The following is an 18,446-nucleotide window of genomic DNA, read 5'->3' as shown; positions in this document are numbered from 1 at the left end:
TGCCCTCATGACTTCGTTTTTAAAGGTTCCCTTCCCATGACTCACCAGCTTACATCAAATTGAGACTTTTTTTATTTAGATATCTTAATATTTTATGTCAAATTGCACTCAAGTTATAGAGCGAGTAAAATCTTGGTTTTTTTTCCTGATTTTTAAATGTTTAAAATTTTAAATCATTCATACATGTTATAATTTATAAAATACAACATTTCTTCCAACACTCAAAACTCCACTGCCCTTCTAAGAAAGGCACACATGGGCATATACATACATGTTAAGATATAATATGAAAGTTTTTCTAAATCTTCCATGATTTAGAAGAAAATCCTACCTCCAATTCTCCTCCATCTAGGTTGGCAGGATGGTGAATCCTAATCATCAAGGCTCTTGCCCATGTTCACAGGGACTATCCCCAGGACTCTTAGCAAATTCGACCTCTGATGCCATAGTCCTCGTTCATCCTAGTTCCCTTCCAAGGAGTCCCTCATCTTTGAGGATCTGAAAGGAAATACATCGTACTTTCTCACAACCTTACAAGTTTTATATTACTATAATTTTCAGCCCACTAAGTCAGCCTCTTTTCATTTCCATATCCTCTTATTTCTCCCAAGTTCCTCCTTGCCTAACTTAGACTCCATGGTTACATAATTCAACCTTTCTCTGTGGTTAAAAACTTGTGGTTTTCAACTCCAATTAATGCCTTCATCTCACCTGGAAAAACTCCAGTCACGAATAGCCAGTTAATCTACCCCTGTACCTAGTAACTATGCGTAACTGAAACACAAATGCGCGTGCGCGCACGCACACACACACACACACACACACACACACACACAGAAAATTATACTGGCCCACTTAAATTTATTACCAAAATCCTCAAATGGTCTGTTCATGCTGCCTGGTGATTATACTACATGTTTTTAGTCAATTTATATTTCACTGTTTCAAAATCAACACACCCTAAATCACTTTGCTTCTAATGTCATGTAAAATTTTCAAAGAGAAATCTCATGTTTCCTACCATTAAATCTACCCAGGTATATAATTGTAACCTCAAACTCTGTATTTTATATTTTTGTCTACTCGCTGAAGTGGACAAAAAGCACTTTTTCCTACCAGAGTTCCAGTGGTCCATCCAGTTAATTTTTCTCATTTTTCTTATAATCTCAAATACCATGCTTCCCCTCTCTTGAATCATCCTTTTTCCTGTCTCTGTGGATCATTTCCAGAAAAAAAAATGCCCCATGCATTTATATATATTTAAATATTCATTTCACTTCCTTCCCCACTATACCCATCCACTGAAACAACTCTATTCACCAAAGTTCTGTACAGCCAGATCTCCGTCCTCATCTTGCTTGATTTCACTGTATCATTGTCACTAGAGATAATTCTATTCTTTTTTGAAAAACTTTCAACACTTACTTTCATGACATACTTACCCTAGCCAGAGTCAGCACCAATTGCTCCCCATGTCAGGCTTTCTGCTAGATCCTTCTGCTCCTCCTACAGCCTACATGTTGGGATACTCCAGATTTAATCCACAAGTCTCATCTTTTCTCCTTTTACAGTTATTGTCTGGGTGACCATCCCAGGGTTTTTTTTTTAACAAAATCCAACAAATATGACTTCTAAATTATCATATCTACTCTTTTCATTTCTACTTAATTCTAGGCTCATTTCTTTCATTTCCTACTCAGCTTCTCCACTTGGATCTCCACACTGAATTTTATTTTTCACACACATCAGCTCCATCCCCAAGGAACTCCATGTCATCTCATTAAATGGCAACTCCATTTACCCAGATTTAGGCCCTGAGCCTTATAAGAAAAGATTCTCTTTTTTTCACACACAAAATATAATCCAAAAGCAAATGCTATCGATTTTATTTCAAATAATATAACAGATTAAAGAACTCATCACCCTCAAAAATACCTCCTTAGGTCAAGAAACAATTATTTCTTGCCTGAATCACCACAAGAAACTCTAGGATTTTCTCTAGTACACCAAAATTGATTGTACTTTAAAGCCTTCTGTTATTGATATTCCCTTGGTGAGAATGTTCTTTCTTTCTTATATTGGCATAGCTCAACCCTTCATTTCACTTGACCTCCTAATATAATATCACCTCCTCAGATCTCCCCTGACAACCATAACCAAAATACCAAGTCCTGCCACTCACTCTTTATAACCTTAATATGATAGATTGTTTTCAAAGATGTATGAAGTAATTCTTCTTCATGTGGAATACGCCTGTCAGTGTCATAAGTGTGCCACCCTTACCAAGGGACAAAAGCTATATCCTCTCCCTTTAAATCTGCTTTGGTTTTATGATACCCTTGGGCCAATGGTGCAATGGAAGTTCTGCTATATGATTTCCAGACCTGGGTCTCAGGAGCTTCTCTTTTGACTTTAGAAGTAAGTTGCCCTGTAAAGAAGCTCTGTCTAAAATATGAAGTGATGAAAAACACATGGAGTGAAAGCCACAGGGAAGAGAACCGCAGCACCCTGGTCAACAGTCAGCACTAAGCCCCTAGACATGTGTGAAGCCATCTTGGACACTTGAGTCCTAACGGAGCTCCCTTGTATGTGAGTGTAGAGTCACATACACAACATCACTTGACTTCTTGCAGGTTTCTTCCTGACTCCAGATCACACTTAGACTCTAAACACTTTGCCACTATTCACAAACTTAAATAACTTTAAAAGAGCTTTTATTAAGGAGGTTAGGTCCTTTTTACTTAAAGGATTGTAACACAGTGTGCCGTGGGATAGGAGTGATAAGAAATACTTCTTTTAGCTGAAAAAATACAATATAATCAAAACTGTCAATCATGTCATTATCTTAGCATTGGATAGATAAAAGAGAGACTTACAACTAACAGAAAAGTAAGCATTCAAAATATAATGATGATAGGTCAAATGAACAAGAAAAGATATAGCTAACAGATTTTTAAATACAAGTGGAAGAAATGATTTACAGTAGAGGGGGTAGAGAGAGAAAAGGGGAGGGGAGGGGAGAGGAGGGGAGGGGGGATAGTAGAGAATAGGATAGACAGCAGAATACATCAGTCACTAGAACAGCAATATGTAAATCAATGGAAGGGTAACTGATGTGATACAGCAATCTGTATACGGGGTAAAATTGGGAGTTCATAACCCACTTGAATCAAACTGTGAAATATGATATATTAAGAACTATGTAATGTTTTGAACGACCAACAATAAAAAAAAGAAAGAAAAATCATTTGGTATCATTTGGAATGAGATTTACATTTTTTCATAAAAATCTTTAAAAATAATTATATTTTTTAAAAATCAAACTGCCTATATGTTAACAACATTGTACATTTGTCAGGTTTTTAAAATTTCTCTTCAAATATGAATTCAGTGATAACCAATTATTGTAAATCCTAGAATTGAAAAAAATCACTATTACTGGCATTTTTTACTAAAAAAACTGATCTGAAAATTAGTGAGTTGGTCTATTTATTTCATAACGTCTCACTGCAACTATTCAACCTATTTTAGTTCTATAATTATATGTTAGCAGTATAATTTCAAAAATCCATTCATTTTATGAATGTCTTCATAAGACATTTTATGTCTAAAATATTTACTTGAACTTTTAAAAATTATCATACTTTTAGGATGAGACTTTGTTCTGCCTTATGTTTTTTTAACATGAGATCTTTGGTAGCATACTGATGGGTCAGGTTAGATTTCCCCGGAAACAGACTCTGAGACAAAATTTAGCATGCAGAATGCTTATTAGTGTGTTAGTCCATTTTCTGTTGGTATAACAGAATCCTGAGAGTAGGTGATTTACAAAGAAAAGAATTTTATTCAGCTCATGATCCTAGTGACTGAAAAATCAAAGATCAAGTGGCCACATCTTGTGAGAGCTTCATGCTGTCAAAATATAGAGAAAAATATAGAAGTGGGCACATGTGAAAAAGACAAAACTCAAGGAGCCAAGTAACTTCATAATAACTCTTACTTGCAAGAATGATACCACTTCTAAGAAAGACATTAATCCCCCTTAATAACCTAATCCACTCCTAAAGCCCCCATTATTCCATTTTTCAACAGTACCATAATGGCAATCAAACTTCAACATGATTTTTGGAGGAGAAAAATGATAGTCAAACCATAACAATTAAGAAGCGGTTTTATAATTAATACTTGTACAGATTTGAAAGAAACTTGGCTGAATTGGGTAAAGGAAGGAGTAGAGCTGAAAAGAGGTCAAACAAAAGACTTATCTGATCCAGCAGGTGTTATAAAACTATAAAGAGCCTTCAAAATTGTCTACTATTAGGCCAAAATGAGAAATCTTTATATTCATGTATCTATTTATCATTAGATATGGACCACAACAGTAATGGGTCCATTCTTTGACCTCTTTGGTTAAAAAAAAATCTTCTATATTAATAAGTTATCAGGATCCATCCAAGTGAATCATACACTCTGAAAATCTATCTCAGATGTGTTGGCTGAGACCCTTTAGGAAGAAAAGGCAAACCCATCCCTGAAATATATATCTGTTATTATCAGGCTAATTCCTGGCTTATCCATAGAGATAAGGGTCCACTCTTTTACTACCTGTTACCAACTGAGTGGTATCAAGGGACATGGAGCCTGAAGTGGGACAAAGCCATATCCCATTATGCTTATTCTTAGCCTTAGCCTCTGTCAGCACATACTTTGTGACAGACTACTCACAGTAAGTTAGATTCCATGCTGTTGGATCAATGTAAAGTTTCTATATCTTCCATCACAACCCTTCACCCATGCACTTGTCAAGATGGCTGATGACAAATTCTGACTGGTAACCAAATGTTTTTATCTACTTATTTTTCATTCTTACTTAGAGAGTTCTTCTGACTAGCATTAATGTCTGATATAAAGATGTTCAAATTATACAATTACTCTACCATATACTATTAAATGTTTCTCTCCCAGACCCCACTGTCTTCAATGTTCCAATCTGTCTCCTTCAAGGCTCCTGAACAGCTGGTAAAGCCATTCTCCACTGTCTATAGGTCTATATCCATCTAACCTTGCGCCATCTCTCCTCCTACACAAAGAGGAAATGCAGATGTGACATCCAAACATCTGCCCCATGAGAGAATTTTCCCTGTCCATTGTCTATCAAAAACACCACTCACTGTTGCTAAGTATAGTTGATACCCATTTGCTACTTGCAGTCATCTACTAATCCAATCTCTCTTTGATAGGAGACTTCTGAAATGGCCTCCAATGATGCCTACCTCTTACTTTTGTGTTTTCCTCCCCTGGGGTCTGAACATAACTTGTGATTTGCTTCTAATGAGTAGAATATTGCAAAGGTGATGGATTAACATAAAGCTTCCATGTTTACAATACATAAGAAAATAAATTCTATCTTTCTCGCAGACTCTCTGTTTGGTTGGATTTTATTGAAGACATTGATACATTGGAGCCTACTTGGCAAAAAGCTGGAGGTAGCCTCCAGCCAAATAGCCAGCAAATAACTGAGGCCATCTGTCCAACAATCTTCAAGGAACTAAATCCTACTGAAAAACACGTAGGTAAACTTGTTAACCAATCTTTCCCCACTTGAGCCTTTGTATGACACCATAGCCCTGGGCAATATTTTGCAGTATCATGAAAGACTAAGTGGGAGAAGATGCTAAGACAGGTCCAGATTCCTGAACCACAGAAACTGTGAGGTCATAAATGTATATTGTTTTAAGTTACTACATTTGGGTAATTTGTTATGCAATGATCAATTAATAACATAACATTCATGAACTAAGTAAAGGGGTTGTTTTTTAAATAAATGAAAGCAGAAGTTGTGATTTATATATGATTTTGAATGACAGACTAGAGGTTTTTCTCAGCTGTTGAAGATTACTATCATCTAGGAATGGTGGGATCATCCCACCTACTGGTTTAAAATAACCAGTCTACTATCAGTATATTTAATGGATAAATATGAGAATTGTGTTAATGTAGCATCATACTTATACACAAGATAAAATGAGGGTTTGAGTTAAGACATAGCAATGAAAATGACAATAAGTTACATAGAAGAGAATGGATCAATATTCATTAGTCAGTATTAAATGCAGAAGGTTAGAGAAAGTAGTTCCTTTGATATCTCATGGGTAACTGGGAATCTGGTAGTTGTCTAACAAAATTTTAAAAAGCAGGAAGAGTTACTGGCTTAAATCTTTAACATTGCTGGAGTTGGAAGAACAGGATTGTCGTGGTTTGGATCTAATATGTCCCCCAAAAGCTCATGTGTGAGACAATACAAGAACATTCAGAGGTGAAACTATTGGGTCATGAGAGTTTCAACTCAATCAGTGAATTAATCCCTGAGGGAGATTAACTGAGTAGTAACTGAAGGCATGGAGGGTGTGACTGAAAGAAGTGAGCATTGGGGGCATACCTTTGGTATATATATTTTGTATCTAGTGAAGGAGTCTCTCTCTGCTCCCTGATCACCATGTGAGCTGCTTCCCTCCACCACACTCTTCCACCGTGATGTTCTGTCTCACCTGGAGCCAGCTGTCTATGGACTGAGACCTCTGAAACCATAAGTACCCAATAAACTTTTCCTCCTTTAAAATTGTTCTTACCAGATCTTTGATCATAGCAGGGAAAAAGCCAGCTAAAACAGGATGTAGAACAAAATATTTTAACCAGAAGTTTAGAGACTCTAAATCGGGACTCTGGGAGATAAATTGAGATTGTAGATATTGATTTGGCAAGAATTCATAAAACAAGGTAGTTTAATGGATGGGCTGGGGATGTAGCTCAGCAGTAGAATGCTTGCTAGCATGTGTAAAGCCCTGGGTTCAATTCCTAGAACCACACCAAAAGGAAAAAAGTAAAATGTTTAGTGGAGAATCTTGGTAAAGAACAGATTGGATAAAGGAAATAACTTCAAGAATTGTGATGGTTAATTTTGTTTTCACTTGACTGAGTTGAGTCATGCCTTAAAAACTGGTAAAGTTTATTTCTAGATGTTTCTTTGAGTGTATTTCCAGAGAAGATTGGCATGTGGAGAAGACATTCCTGGAACATGAATGACATCCAAATGGACCAAATAAGCAGGATAATGGAGCTGCTCATGCTCCTCTAGGCTCAACATTCTGAGGCAGTTGTGTTTTCCTGCTATTCCAACTGTGCATATCACACTCCTGAGCCTTTGAATGCAGACTTGTACCAGTGGATCTCCAGGGATATCACAGACCTTCAATCTCAAACTGGGGCTGCATCATTGGCTTGTCATTTGTTCTGTGGTTCTGACTTATTGGACTGAGCAGCCAGCAGTTACCCCAGCTCCGGGCAGTAGTGGTCATTGTAGGACTAGTAAATCTCTGATTAGGTGAGTCAGTCTAATAAATCCTTTCCTATAATTATATTATATTATCTCACATAATTGTATTTGATCTCTTTCTATGGAGAATCCTGACTGATACAAGAAGTAATCCACATGAAAAGACAAAAGATGAAAAAAGGGGATTAATCAAAGAGAATAAGAAGGTTATTTTGCATGAAGTTTAAGAGGGAGAGAGAATTCAGACTGGAATTAAAAATGAGAAGGACTGAAAAATTTAATTCACTCTGGAATTTAAGAAATTAAAAAGTATTAACTAACTTCAGAAGAGAAAAGAGCAACTGGATTGTAAGAGGTTAAGGATGAGTGTAAGGTAAAAAATGGGGCAGCAGGTATAATTTGTTGGGGTAATAGATGAGGAAGAAAGTGGAATGGGAATCATATTGGCAAAGGGAAGTGAAGGGAGGTGAAGGTTTGAAGCCAAGAGATAGGAGGTTCCATCCCCCCTTGTCAGATGGCTTCCACTTCAAGGCCAAACTCATGAGAGACTGGGTAAGCAAGGTTGGTGTCTGAGGAGCATGGAAAACACTTAAAATAGCTACTATAGAAGAGTGAAAAATAACATTTAGAATATTCTTAGTGGAAAGAATCTGTCTACACTTAAGTAGTGCATGCAACTTGGTCAGTTATGCCTGCAATCTTACTAGTAGATGACCACATGTTCAAATACAGTCCAAAAATAGTAAAAATTATTTATATATTTCACCCTAGTTCCCTTGTGCTCATCCAAAGTCCACATTCAACAGACACATGATAATCCTCACTTTTGTTATTTCTGTAGTTGAGGCATAGCACATTAAATGCCATTCCTGACTCAGACCAGGCCTTTGTTTTACTACTCCCTTTGCCTGCAGTGAGCCTGCCCCACATTTTTAGGTCCTAGCTCACCATGGCAAAATGTATACAGTCTTTCTTCCACCTATTTCTCAAACAGTAGAATGTAACACATTCTTCATTATGCTGCACCCTGCACTTGCACGATAGATGTAAAATCTGCCAAAGAATATCCTATTTTCAAATATAATATATTCTAGAAAATTCGTACTAAGACAAATATGGAAAAGTCAAACAAATGACTGCCAAAAACTAAAGATGGAAACATTCTCAGTTAAATACTTCTAATTACCTCTTTTTAGTTCAGTGGCTGTGAATCCCAGCAGATATTACTATGCCTGTTGCAGAGTGCAAAACTCAACTAATCGATGAAGGCTTTCAGCATTTTTTGGTTGGAACAGCATAATAGCATTTTAAATACCTTCACCAGTATCTTCAAATGTCATGTATTTTGCTCACATAATAACCCTTCTATAAAACTATATAGATCATGACATATCCTGGTTAAAATTTCTATAGTCTAGCACAGAAGGCTGCTTGATCAACTTGACCTCTGAGCTTCTTTATCATTATTTTTCCAATCAGCCCATGCTCCTGATACATCGAGTATATTCACAACGTACTAATTTAAAATACACACACACACACATACACACACACACACACATATTATATATAAATTATAGACAGATCAGCAGAGAAAGGGGAGTAGCCAGAAGAAGGGGTCGGGGAGGTAGAGGGAGAAAGGTTGGAGACTGAATAGAAGTGAATTATATTCCATGTTTTTGTGATTACATCAAATTATGTACTAATATTTTATATAACCAAGAAGAATTTTAAAATGCTTCTAATACCTATTTAGCCTCTTAACCTAGAGAACAGAAATTCATCAAGTCCCAGTTTACATCTTCTCATGTCAGTAATTTTTTTTCTTAAAGCAACAGAAGTTTCTACATCCTCTGTGCTCACTCCTTATAGTGTGTTCTCTAAGTCTGAAAGAATGGTAATTAACTGATATTGGTTTTCTCCCAATTAATTGCAAATAATATAAATTGATTTAATAATTGATTTGGGTTTTCATTTTTTTAACAAGAATCACAGAACAAAAGCACATATGTGTGTTGATTCTATCATTTTATTCACTGTGTTCAATGGATATATACTGAACCTTAATTTTGTATCCATTTGACTTAAAGGGAGAATATGCAATGGTGAACCCAAGGTATATAAGCTTTACTTTATAGAATTTAGAATTTGGTAGGGTAGAAACTATGTACAAGGTTGAGATTACCCTGGTTCTTTATATACTAAGTATGCTCCCTAAAAGCAAAACTAGTAGTTCCACATAAAAATCTTATAATCTGACCATTGTTAAAAATTTCAAAAAAAGAGATAAGTACGCAACTTTTTTAAGTAATGATCTATACTTAGAAGGCACAATGTACTATCAAGATAGATATCAGCATGTTTTCCATTGTGTTGGAACATATCACAGAGAGTATAAATTGCCCTGAAGATATAAAATATTTCAAGAAAATAATATCTTAACAGATTACTTCAGTTCCATCTTCAATATATTCAAGTTTGTCTCTTTGTACATGAGATTGCAGGTTATAAATATTCCCACTATTATAATTCTTATTTTTGGTTCTATATTTCTTAGAAACTGGCAAAGGCCTAAAAGAAAAAAAGCCATCTACCCTAGCACCATTCTAACATCTGTCATAAAAATAAAGAATAAATATATGATAGTTTTTGCAAAGATAGAGACAGATTTTAGAATTTTCCATCGCTCTTAAAATCCTGAATAGAATTACACAAAACTGTCACATTTTCATACAATGCCTATAAAATCTTTATGCTTTAGGACATGTGGGGTGTTTGAATAAAATCAAAAGAATGATTGTCACTGTGATCACTAGAAATATCACAGGGTAACTTCCCACCTTCCTCGTTTGCAAAGAGCAATTCTTGATTTACAGAAAGAATTACAAAGTAACTGAAAAAGACAGGACATATTTAAAGAACCAGTTTTACTTTCCACTTGAACAAATAATGCAAATGTTCAATGTCAATTCCCAGGAAGGCAAGCAGCATTCTCCCTGATTGCCTACCTTTCTTATTAACCTGTACCCTAAGTAAGACCATAAGCTACTATATTTTCAGTTACTCCAGAAAGCTTCTTGGTGAGGGGTTACAACCTGAAATTGACAGTTATCTTAGCTCAGATGGAGAGATTCAAGGAAGGGAACTTCTCCATCTATTCATGCAATCATATATTCAGTAAAATAAGTCTTAATCTAACCTATATAAAGATCACAGTTCAAATAATTAAATTTAGCTATGATTTAATATTATCTTAACTTTAATGTTAATTATAAATTTTAAATAAAACTTTAAATTTTAATTATAATGGGTAAGGAAAAAGTTTTGAGTCAGTTACCAACTTCATATTCACTACTTTGGATCTAATACCTTCACCAAATAACTATGATATACAAACTAATTTTAATCTACATATGATATGTATCCATAATTACATTTAACAATGATATCTTATTTATTTTTTTATTTAATGTACTGGGGATGAAACCCAGGGTCTCATGCATGCCAGGCAGGCACTCCACAACTTAGCTATACCCCCCAGCCCAAAACAATGACAGCTTTTTAAAATAAGAATGTATGTATGAAGATTTTTAGCTTTCACTATTATAAAATTAATTCTCAATATTAATAGTACTCCAAAACCGATTTGAGAAAATGAAGATAAGTCTCCTTTACAGGCTATAATTTCCTCATCTGTGAAATTAGATGATTAGATCTCTAAGGTCCATCCAATCTTCAAGCTGTTTCATTTCCAAAAACAGAAGTACAGGAATCTGATCTCTGTCTCTGACTTCAACACTGATTCTCCTTGTGTTCTTTTATTGCTTTTGCCCCCAGAGAACTTACCTTTAAGAAAAGTACACTGATATGCAGTATGCTACTTGCAGCAACAAAAAGTGAAAATAATTAAGATATTTAGTTTCTCAGTGGTACTTCTATTCATAGACTCAAAGAGTCAAACTGAATATAATTAAGCCTATCTAATAAAAACAATAAAAAATAAATAAATGTTGGTACCTGCATCTCCATGAAATCTTAGTACTCAAAGTATCACAATACTGTTTTATACTTGGGTCAGGAATGTTACAAGATATCCTTAAAGGAAATCTATTAATATGAACATATTCTTAATATGCCAAAGACTGTGACTGATATCTTGCTGATTGCAGCTGGCCTTCTGCCACAGGCTGACCTAGAAATAAAACAAGCACTAAAACAGGATAGAATAAGATCTAAGAAAGCTAAAGCAAGAAAAAAAAAATTTCCTCTTAATGCCTAGGATTTACAAAAGTAATTTCAAAAACATTTAATCTTCATACAAATGGGAACACTGGCAATCCATATCCCTGATAGTTTTTTCTCTTGGATCCAGATTCTTATGCAAATCTCATTTCAGCTTTATGACATGTCACCATGCACCTCAGTTTAACCACTTCTGCCTGGGCTTGCTCTCTTTAAACTAAAGATACTCATACATATGACAGCATCAAATGGAAAAGAGTCCAAGAGGATAAGGACAAAATAGTAGCAATGATACCAACATTCACTCCTTAGAGAGATTTTTTTTTTTATTGAATCACTAAATGTAGGAATTCATCCACATTCTTATTGTACCTACCACAGCACCTGCAAAAATATAGGTACTCATCCCATGCATCACCAACACCTGATGTTATGGTTTGGATGTAAGGTGTCCCCCAAAAGCTCATGTGTGAGACAATGCAAAAGGGTTCAGACGAGAAATGATTAGGTTGTAAGAGTCTTAACCCAATCAGTGAATTAATCCTCTGATAGGAATTAACTGAATGGTAACTGAAGTAGTAGGTAGGATATGGCTGGAGGAGATGGGAATTGGGGGTGTGGCTTTGGGTATGGCATGTGGAGTCTTTCTCTCTCTGCTTCCTGATATCATGTAAGCTGCTTCCCTCACCCACACTCTTCTGCCATTACGTTCAGCCTCACCTGGAGCCTTTAGGAATATAGCTGGTCTTCTATGGACTAAGAATGCTGAAACTGTGAGCCTTCAAATAAACTTTTCATCCTCTACAGTTGTTCTGGTCAGATTATTTAGTCACAGTGGCAAAAAAACTGAGTAAAACACTTGAGAACATTCTCAGTTCACATAACTCTGAGAGCATAAAGTCACATATATCAGAGGGTAGACTGTGCCATAAGCAGCCTGGACCCCACCCTGCTGACTTTTGCCTTCCAGAATTATTCTATATTCCCAGCACTTAGGATCAGCATTTGTCCCAAACTTCTGACTGTATAACCTCTTGGACACTAGAATCCTGCATTGAAAAATCAGACTAATTTGATTGATGTTTCAATATTTGGCTTTATTTTTGCCAGTCCCATCAGCTCCCATTTTCTACAGTGTTAGCAACTGTCTGTGCACTTCCCAGGATCCATAAATCTATCCATAGATTTATGGTATGAGTCCCTTTATTTTTGCCAGATGGGCATCATGGTAGATGGGCATAGTAATAAGATATTGGAAAGGACCATTTCTGTCTCAGTTTCTACTGAGGTCCAGAATAGCAGGTGCAATTATTTAAACTTTGTCCTATGAAACACCAGCTCACCTAAGTGTGTTTGCACAAGAACTGACTGTAAATCAGTTTGGTTACCTAACCTTAGACTTTCACTCATCACTGACTTTTAGAATATAATGGAGAGGCATATGCATGTGTTGGGAAACAGAAAAGGATTTCTTTGAAAATCATTGCTAGAGCATAAAAGGAAATACTTGGGGTCACGTTTACCCCATGTCTTAAGACTTAAGTGAGCAAGACTCCAAAGTGATCATTTCTACAGGAGTTTGATATATATCCCCTTGGCAAAACCTAGTCTAGTCTCCTACTCCAGCCTTATTGTATAATAGACAAGAAATTTACAGCCTGTGGTGATAGAATATAGGGCACTCTAAATAATCAATTGATTCATCTCACATTGAGGTCCTTGCTGGTCATATAAGTACTTTCCTATTTCTTACTCCTCAACCCCTCCATATACTCCCTGGCAGGGGTAGCAGAAGTCCAGAGAATGGGGCAGGCTCTCAAGGGAAGGTCTAGGAGGCTAGGAAAATTGTAGCAGGTCAGAATCCCTGTAGGCAGCCCCCGAGAGGGCAATGCATAAAGATGTGAGAAGAAAGCCCAAGTTTCAGTGGAGACCCCCAAAATTAAGAGATGCCGCCAATGAGGAATGTCTGCCAAAGAAAGATGAAGGAATAAAGCAGAGATAAGGCAAGAATAGGCTATGTGGGCTGCAACCATCTAGAAGCCCTTTGGAGAGAATATCACAATGCCATAAGCTTCAGATACTAGATGTTGAGCTAGAGGACTTCTTTCCCCAGATGGAGTTGGGTTTTGCTTTGGTCCCATCCCTTCTTTTCATCCTACTATGTCTCCCTTGTGTGCCATTTTGCATTGTGAGATGGGCATGAGTTGGTGGGAGAGGGGAGAGCAGCAATGGAATGTTATGGTTTATATATGACATGTCACCAAGAAACCCATGTGTGATGTTCAGAGGTGAAATGATTAGATTATAATCTAATCCACTGATATGGACAAACTGGGTGGTAACTGTAAGGTAAGGTGTTATTGGGGAGTGTGTCTGGGGATGTGCCTTTGGGGTTTATGTTTTTCCTCTGTAGCAGAGTGCTCTTTCTCACTGTTCCTCCTGCCTGCCCCCACCCCCACCCCATGTGCTTCCTGGCTGTCATGAATTGTTCAATTTTCTTCTACAATACCCTTCTACTGTAATGTTCTGCCTCACTTCTGACCAAAAGTTATAGAGTTGGCTGACCATGGACTGAACCTCTGAAATCATGAGCCAAAATAAACTCATCCTCCTCTATATTTTTCTTATCAGGTATTTTGGTCACAGCAATGAAAAACTAACTAAAACAAGAGGATAGAAGAAATTTAAGTAGAAATGATAATAAAGATTAAAATCATTTTTTCAATTCACCAAATTGTTTCACATATTTATCAAAACAAAATATTGTGTACCCTTACCAGCACTGTAGAAGCCATAGATGTCATTTATTATCCAAGATCAAAGCTTAATAATTGAATTTCTTTGGAAATTATAATTTATTTAACAATTTTTCTAGTGGGACAGACCTATATTCTGGCTAATTTTCCCTTAAATGTGTACCCCATTACTCCTCTTTTTTCTGTGTGGCTTCCTTTGAGGTATCCAGTATGTCTTATAGCTAAACTCTGTGGGTAATTAACAAAACAAAACTTGTGTCATGTGTTATTTAAAGATTGGGATTTAGTGCTGTATCTTCTTATAATCTTAGAGTTTCAAAAGCAAATAACCACTGTGCATTCATTTTGTTGGTGTGTGTGTGTGTGTGTGTGTGTGTGTGTGTGTGTGTAATATGGGCTTCAGAACAGTTTTTTCTCTCTTTAGTATCTGAAGCATAGTGAAATAAAATGATAAAATAAATTTCTCAAGTGAGGTTTTGAGATTACCTCAGTTGTATCAGAAGATATGCATGATCTACAAGTGCAAGTTGAAAAGTATTTGAAATCTGACATTCTCACTTTGGTAAATTATTACTATGTATATGAAAGTCTCAACACATCTGGATATACACACTAAAACATGTTAATTATAGCACTGTATAACATCAAAAATATATACCAGCAACAACAAAAGAACTAGAAATAGGCATATCCATCAATCCATCAATATGAATGGTTGAGTAAATTATACTGTATCAACACTATGGAAAATTTGAAAGTTATTAAAAGGGGTTAAACTTATTAAAACAATTAACCTGAAAAGAAGCCCATATTTTACTTAAGTGCAAAAAAGCTAAGGTAATCCCATTTGGCCAACATTAATTAATTTAAAAAACAGCTATATATGTGATCATGTCTTTATATTTCCTATTTTTATATTTATATTATTATATAAAGCAGGACATGAAACATTGCCTTGCTAGGTGGTGATGCTTATAATGAGAGAAGAAAATTACAGAGTATTTGTGTGTGTGTGTGTGTGTGTGTATATATATATATTTCTTTTTTGTATATATCTCTCTTTTAACTTATACAGACAACCATGCATTTTAAAAAATTTTAAGAGTTGAGAACCAATCTGACAATATTACACTTAAAAATTATGTGTATATACCCTTGGATTTGTTTCCTGTCACTGTTTTAACAAATTGGAACAAGCAGTGGTTTAAAACACAAATTGATGAGCTGAGGCTATAGCTCAGTGGTAGAGTGCTTGCCTAGCACATCTTGAGGCACTGGGTTCAATCCTTGGCACCATATAAACATGAACAAATAAAATAAAGTCATCCTGTCCATCTACAACTACAAAAAAAATTTAAAGATCACAAATTTATGACATTACAGTTCCATAGGCCAGAAGTGTGAAATATGTCTTTCTAGGCTGAAATCAATATATCCTTAGGGTTGTATTCCTTCTGTAGGCTTTAAGGAAAAATGTATTTCCTTGCGTTATCCAGATTCTAGAATCTGATTGCATTCCTAAGCTTGTGGCTCCCTTCCACCCTCAAAGCTAACTATGTGCTGGACAGTCAAGTCTTTCTTATATGGTTAACCCCCACCAAACCTGGGGCTTCTTTTGCTCCTTCTTCCTCTTTTGAGGACTCTTGTGATTATGTTGGACACACTTGGATAACTCAAGCAATCTCTAAACTTTAAAAACAGCTGATTAGCAGAAAATTGAATTCCCCTGTGCCTGAAAATCTCATTCAGAGGATTCAGAGATTAGAATAAGATATCATTGGGGGCCCATTATTCTGTCTACCCTCACACATGCAAGACATTATCTCTTTGTTTGGTGGAATAAGCACAAAAAATGCCCTTAGAATGTCAGATAATTCTTCAGCACGGTATGTACCCTCTGACTTCCCAATGTTAATCAGCATGAATACCATGTATCTATATAAACACTCTCTGAACCTTTCATGTTTCTCTTAACCTTCTCATATAGCATTTCATTGTATTAATTCATCCCAGTGGATGAAGTAAAAACAAGCTTTATTTGTTTTAACACTAATCCCTTCAAATGAAATCAATATGCTTCAACAAGGAAATCAAATTTGTTCTCCTTGAGTTTCATGGAAAATCTGTTTGGCAGTAGATCTGAACTCAATGTATTTGGTACAAGTACATGTCTACATTGAGTTTTCAGTGAACAACTAGAAAGCTGGCTGAAAAGAGACTAGGTTTTGTAGTAAATCAAAGTGGAAGACAAATGTAAATAGTGTAGTTTGCCTGGGGTTAATGGTATAATCAGTTTCTCAAGACTGAATGCAATAGACCTCCCTCTGATCCTCCTTCTCTTCCTCCCTCCCTTCCTTGTCTTGTTCTTCCTTTATCTTAAATAGGATTCTCATGAGGTAAGACCTAAGACAGGGATTCAGGAACAGGATTTTTTTTTATGAATATTCTCTGCAGGGAAAAATTACATGAGAGGTAGGGAAGGGAAAAGAGATAGCAATCATGTGACCTCAGGTAATCTAGTCTAGAATGCACATTACACCAACAGTCACCTCACCTGGAAGCAAGAGGGCTAGGTCTTTGTTCCTTGGTCTGTTCAGTCATGACTGCTTCAAGGTGGGGCAGGCACATTACCTCACAATACCTGTGAGGATCAGGTTAGCCAACTATAGCTCTTGAGAGTTAGGACCATATTTGCACAGCTGGGGGCTGTCTTCCTGACCAAGTAAGAGAGGATCTGGAAGGAACACAACCAACATCTATATCTCTCCCTCCTTCCTCCCTCCCTTCCTTCCTCTATTACCTTTAATTCCTGCTTTTGTCTTCATCACTAAATTTTCAAATATTCAAATATCTTGTTGAAAATAATTTCTCATAATCTTTAAACCATGCAAAATGCCATGTCTTTTCAAAGCTGGCTGATAGGATTCCTGATATCTGCAACTAAAGCCTAGTTGACATTATGTCTACAAAATCTTCCATTGCACATTGGATAAACTATGTATTTTCAAAACATTAGAATCAAGTCTTGGTGGCACAAGCATAACACCCTGAAATGTAGCCTGTCAAACTCTGATTTCTGTCTAATCAATTTTCTAGATGTCAGCTCTCCACAAAAATGCTTCAATTTTGAGCTATCTTTTACTTAAATCATGGTACTAGGCTGATGGATCAATGATAATGCAATTGTCTGAAAATTGAAGTAGTATATCTTTGAGAATATTTATGTTTAAAAAGTATGTATATTCAATAAGATAATAGAATTATTTTACAAGCAAATTCTAAGCACACTTTCTTTATCTGACTCAAAAAATTGAGCCCATGGGCTAGGATCTGGAAGGAACATAACCAACATCTATGTCTCTCTCCTTCCTCCCTCCCTTCCTTCCTATATTACCTAGGGATGTGGCTCATTGGTAGAGTACTTGGCTAGCATGTGCAAGGACCTGGGTTCAAACCCCTGTACTGTAAAGAAGGGTAAAAAATGAGCCCAGGCATTCTTAAATCTTGGTGGACTATAAATTCATAAGAACATGATTTACGTACATTTTACAGTAGGAAAAATTAAAACCCAAACTGAATATTAGATTACCCAGGAGACTACAAGTCATTAAACTTTAGTTTCACATTTGTTTCCTCATTTTACAAAGGTTTAACAAGGTGACCTAAAAAAATACCTTCCAAAAATAAAAAAAAAACCTTCCAAAATTAAAATTCTATGACTAAATGACTGCTTCTAATTTGGAATAGTGAACAAAGTAGTACTCACTTAGGACATCATATAATGCTTCAGCTGTTTCCACTCTGAAATCAAAGGATAATGTGAAACAAATGTGATGCTTTTCTTTTAATTGAATCTGAATAATCTTACCAAAAAATCTTTTTCTATAATTACTCTATCAAATGTCATAATACATAAAATATAGGAAAATTTTATTTGGAAATTCTTACAGCTAATCACTTAGTTTCTTTTACTGACAAAATAATAATTTATAGTAATGATAATTCTTTATAGCTCACATATCTTAACAAACTTTGCAAACATTACCTGCTCATAAAAATTCTAGAAATTTTATTCCACACTTTTACATGTAAGTTGGGGATAAGTGCTTATGGTG

General features: G+C 35.8%; 1 long non-coding RNA gene across 1 annotated transcript in view; it reads right to left on the bottom strand.

Moving 5' to 3' along the window:
- The window catches only part of LOC144365583 (uncharacterized), a 411,011-nt gene that overhangs the window by 292,163 nt on the left and 100,402 nt on the right, over positions 1-18,446 (bottom strand). The window contains exon 2 of the long non-coding RNA XR_013424198.1: positions 332-498. This is a non-coding gene — a long non-coding RNA (uncharacterized LOC144365583). The remainder of the gene's footprint in view (positions 1-331; positions 499-18,446) is intronic.

Source organism: Ictidomys tridecemlineatus, chromosome 7 (genome assembly GCF_052094955.1).
Source record: "Ictidomys tridecemlineatus isolate mIctTri1 chromosome 7, mIctTri1.hap1, whole genome shotgun sequence".
NCBI lineage: Eukaryota > Metazoa > Chordata > Mammalia > Rodentia > Sciuridae > Ictidomys > Ictidomys tridecemlineatus.
The sequence above is the reverse complement of the archived record's forward strand: the minus strand, read 5'-3'. Positions and strand labels throughout refer to the sequence as shown.